Source organism: Sapajus apella, unplaced genomic scaffold, assembly GCF_009761245.1.
Source record: "Sapajus apella isolate SASKATOON/1434 unplaced genomic scaffold, GSC_monkey_1.0 scaffold1494, whole genome shotgun sequence".
In the NCBI taxonomy this organism is placed as follows: Eukaryota; Metazoa; Chordata; class Mammalia; order Primates; family Cebidae; genus Sapajus; species Sapajus apella.
In genome coordinates this window covers 1-5,181 of record NW_022438420.1, presented here as the reverse complement: position 1 = coordinate 5,181, position 5,181 = coordinate 1, and the positions used below count along the sequence as shown (strand labels likewise).

At 39.8% G+C, this 5,181-nt stretch overlaps 1 long non-coding RNA gene across 1 annotated transcript; it reads right to left on the bottom strand.

Moving 5' to 3' along the window:
* Nucleotides 1-390: 390 nt before the first annotated feature.
* On the bottom strand, nt 391-4,858 carry LOC116546835. Its single transcript, XR_004266856.1, has 2 exons — nt 4,433-4,858; nt 391-557 (listed from the first exon to the last, which is right to left on the bottom strand). It is a non-coding gene; the product is annotated as an uncharacterized LOC116546835 (long non-coding RNA).
* Nucleotides 4,859-5,181: the final 323 nt, after the last annotated feature.

Sequence of the window (5,181 nt, the reverse complement as noted above, 5' to 3'; positions counted from 1 at the left end):
TCACCACACCCGGCTAATTTTTTGTATTTTGAGTAGAGACGGGGTTTCACCATGTTGGTCAGGCTGGTCTTGAACTCCTGACCTCATGATCCACCCACCTTGGACTCCCACGGTGCTGGGATTACATGCGTGAGCCACCACACCTGGCCTATAAGTTATTTTTCTAACAACGCACTCAAAATATACACTTTAGGTCTTCAGTCTACACGTGCAGTTTGCTGTGATTTTGAGATGTAACAGCTATAAATCGTAAAACAGATTCCTCATATTGACTGCTCTGATTAGCCATGTCAATTATCTTCACCTGACAGACAGCAGCGAAGTTCATTCATTAACATGTTGATGAACATTTCAAGTGTAAAATATTCCCAAATCCAAAGAAGGCCTTACTTTTCCCTTTCTTCTATTTCCTTTTGTCGTTCCAGCTCCCGCTGTCTCTGTCGTTCCTCTCTTTGGCGCTTCACTACTTTCTCATAATCATTAGGAAACATAGGATCATATTCGTCAGCTAAGGGAATCAGAACTTCCCCTGCAGAAAACCCACTGGGAACAGGATCCTGAGGAAAGTGAAAACAGCAGTAAAAATCATCTTTATATCTTACAAGTTTACTCACAGAATTAAGGTCAAAGCATATGGGAGAGAAAAGGGCCTTGAGCATCATCTTGTCCCATCCTTTGTTTTATAGACAAAGAAAACAAATTCTAGCCAAGGCCACATGTCTAGTCAGGTGGCAGCAGAAACAGGACACAAAATGTCACCTCTTAGATTAGCACTATTTCTATCATACCCTATGGCATTTTTCCTGGAATTCCTAAATAAGGCACCACCAGTTACAATGAAAGATACTAGTGCTTTGAATAAACAAAAGTTAGAATATTTATAGTAAAGCACCAAATACTTGTTTTTATAGATCTCTGTGACAACTTAAAAAACAAAACAACTATGAACACCACAATCATTCTTGCAGTCATCATTTTAATAGAACTTCAGATTCTGATTACATGGAGTCCTTAGAAAGCATCTTCTTGGTCTTCTTAATCCTCTGAACACACGTCCCTTCCCAGATAGGCTGCATTTCAGGCACTGGTTTTGACACAAGGGGATGTAATTTCCTTCCCAGCATCATAATTTTTTTAAGGTCCACTAAAATCAGGTTTAGATGATAACATATCAGGTTTTCTCATCTATACATTTAGAAACTTGATCTACTCTTTCAAAGAAAAGAGGAAGCCGTGACAAAGAATCAGCAAAACAAGACAGGTAGCACACAGCTGGTAAGCTAGGAAACACATGAGCAGACACAGAACTTTACCCTAGGCTAGCAGTCTCGTTCTACACATGGTGCTGGAAGCCCTGACCCAACTTTCCTAAACCTCCACACTTTCTCCTGTTAATTTCCTTAGCATACTTCTTCCTTACTATCTGTAACAATAAGATGACCTCTCTGGTTTTCAAAGACACCTCAAACAAGCACAGGTTAAGATTAATGCTTTTTAAAAATAAAAAATAAATAAAAAAATAAAAAACCACACACACACACATCTAAAATGACAAAGATTCGTGTCTTTGAGCAACCAGTCTGTACCTCTTACAGGAGGTACACTGCCCAACTGTATCAAAGGCAAGAAGGTCGTTTGTAAATGTGTTTTCTGCTCGAACACAAAATTGGTAAGATCAACTCAGCTTACACACCACATTAACACACATAAATCTTAACAGCTCCTGTGTTTCACAGTTCGGTTTGACATTTTGCCCTGCAAAACAAACACTTCATTTCAATGAAATATCAGGAAATGCTATGATCCAATGAATAAGAACAATTAGGAAAATAACTATCATCACCTCCCAGGTCCTACCACTGGAAAACATATTTAATGTAGGGCTCTCAAAAGTTATGTATTTGTATGCATTTTATAAAAGACATTTAAAAAATACAAAAGCAGAGGGAGAGTTCTTTTCAGTTATTATTTAGAGAGAAACTGACAATTTATCTAACACGATTATTGCAATGTGTCTAAGAGAGCAGTCGATATGAAGGTTCATTCTCTGACACTTCAAAATTTCGAAGAAAAAAACTTTTACGTATAAACCCTGCTAAGCCTAACAATGGATCATTCATTGTTTTCTAAATGCTGCAGTGAATGAAGTGATTTGTTCAATTTAAAAAATTTACTCACCCTCACATGCCTAAGGTGATACTATGCACTGCCCGGAGTAAATTAACGCCAAAACAGATTGCCTATAAAAACAGCTGATATCTTAATGCCACCCCAGGAAATCTAAGAAAATAAGCCTAACTACATAAAAAGATCTCTGTAAAGATGTTCACAGAGGGCTGGGCACGGTGGCTCATGCCTTTATTCTTAGCACTTTGGTAAGCCAAGGCAGGTAGATCGTTTGAGGTAAGGAGTTCAAAACCAGCCTGGGCAACATGGTAAAACCTCATCTCTACAAAAAATCAGTTGGGTGTGGTGGCATATGCCTGTGGTCCTAGCTACTCAGTGGACTGAGGTGGAAGGATTGCTTGAGCCTGGGAGGAGGAGGTTGCAGTCAGCCAAGATTGAGCCACTACACACCAGCCTGGTGACAGAGCAAGACAAAAAACCCAAAAAGACATTCAATAGAGTGGTATTTATAAAGGCAATGTAAAAGCAAATCTAGGTGGTTTTACAGTTAGGAAATACTTGTGTAAATTATGACACATTCGCTTAATGAGACTATACTTAAATACTGATCATGAAAATTATGTTAACGAGGAGGAAAAATGCTTACTGATTAGGAGAATAATATTACAGGTACTAGAACCAATACACAATTACAGAAGAAACAATAAACCAGTTTTTTAATTAAATGTAATAGGAAAAAACTAGGTATCAAATTTATGGGAGAAAACGTTAAATGACTAGGAATCAGCAAAAAACACCTCTACCATGGGGTGCCTTCCCTCCTGAAGAACTACCAGCCCTCAGAAGCAGCACCCGCTCCCCTGGTCAGAAAAGGGTAACTCAAGGGTAAGCTGCAGCCTCGGCCAGCCCCAGAACACAAGCAGGACAGACAGCAGACGGAGCCCAAGCCAGAACACCGACACAAAATGAAGACGGGCAGGAGTGTGCCTGTGGGGCTGTCCAGCCTGATGCAGCCCTTCCCACAAGTGGTGGGGAAGACAGGTGCACCTTGCTAAGAAACTGTCTTGATAGCATTATTATTAATCTTTCGGTCATTTTTCATCAAGCAGTTTTGTGCAATGTATGGTGGTGTTTAAATGACCACAGTTGTTATTTGAATGCCATCTGTGAAAAGATAAACGCATAAATAGTAGGTATAATTTTAACTAGTTTATCTATTACACTCATTTTACCTCATTTTGTGTAGTTTTAACTATTATTTTGAGTTATTCTTTTCTAGATCTTCTTCCTCCTCAGTAACCCAATTTATAGAGTTGACCACATCTGTTTATTTTTAAGCATATGTAAAATCACTGGAATCATAAAGGTTAAGGTGGTAGAAGAGGGTTTTTTTTTTTCAAACCCCTTTCTCTGTTTTAATCCACAATAAATCAGTAAGCACTAACATTGTTTATGATAGCGAAGAATGAGAAACCCATATATCCAGCATTAAAGGAATTATAGTCCATCTACACAAGGGAACACAGGGAAGCCATTAAGATGATCATACAGTCCTGTATTTTTTGACACAGAGTCACAATGTATTAAGTAAGAAAAGCAAGTTAGCAGAAGGCAGAGTAGGCAAAGAATGGAAAAACAAAGTTTTTCACTTCTGCAGTGTATGATTGCAGGTAATTCTTCTTTCTGCATATCTCTAGTTTCTGATTTTTCTACAACCATTTTCCTTCAAACAGATAAATTTTAAAATTGGCAAAACAAAAGTAAAAATTAGGTGGAAAATAACATTGACTAGGTTTCAAAGGCCTAATAAGGAGACCATCTGTTAAGAGTGGCTGGGCACGGTGGCTCACCCTATAATCCCAGAACTTTGAGAGGCTGAGGTGGGCGGATCTAGAGGTCAGGAGTTGAAAAGACCGGCCTGACCAACACAGTGAAACCCCGTCTCTAACAAAAACACAAAAATTAGCCAGGCATGGTGGCCCATGCCTGTAATCCCAGCTACTCAGGAGGCTGAGGCAGGAGAATCGTTTGAACCTGGGAGGTGGAGGTTGCAGTGAGCCGAGATCATGCCATTGCACTACAGCCTGGGCAACAAAAGTGAAACTCCGTTTTAAAACAAAAAAGAAAAAAAAAAGAAAATAATAATAATAAAAAAGGAATCAATCTCACAGACAGAAAGAGAACATAATTTACCTGGGCCACAGAGAGACTGCACTTCAAAAAAAAAAAAAGAGTAACATACATGCAAAATAAGCCACATGGAAAACAGGAAATCTACCAAGGTCATAGGCAGGTACAGGCTTACCTTCAGCCCAGCTGCTACATGCGGTGGAGTGTCCACAATTTGCCGGTCATCTGAGGAACCTCCTCGTTTTAGGTCAATGACTGGGGCAAGAACTGTACTTTGTTTTGTCCTTTGGCTCTAAGATCATCAAAAACAAGGAAAACATAATGAAGTGCCAAACTAAAATTCATACTACTTGCAACAAAGATTTTCTTTCTGTTCCTGCAACAAGCCTTGGAGATACGAGAAAACCATAATCTTAAAACAACAGCTTTTTCATTACTATAACCATATACTCTTTTCTTTCCGCTTTTTAAAAAACATGAGTTTTTCTCCATTTCTTGAAGGGTTTACAGTAAACTTGGTCACTTTCAAAAGATACCTGGGAATGAGGGTTTTGCTCCCGCCTACTAGGATAAAGAATGCCGTCCTACCTCCTTTATTATGAATCTACAAAAGTTTTAAAGGCCGGGCGCGGTGGCTCAAGCCTGTAATCCCAGCACTGTGGGAGGCCGAGGCGGGTGGATCACGAGGTCAAGAGATCGAGACCATCCTGGTCAACATGGTGAAACCCCGTCTCTACTAAAAATACAAAACATTAGCTGGGCATGGTGGTGCGTGCCTGTAATCCCAGCTACTCAGGAGGCTGAGGCAGGAGAATTGCCTGAACCCAGGAGGCGGAGGTTGCGGTGAGCCGAGATCGCGCCATTGCACTCTAGCCTGGGTAACATGAGTGAAACTCCGTCTCAAAAAAAAAAAAAAAAAAGTTT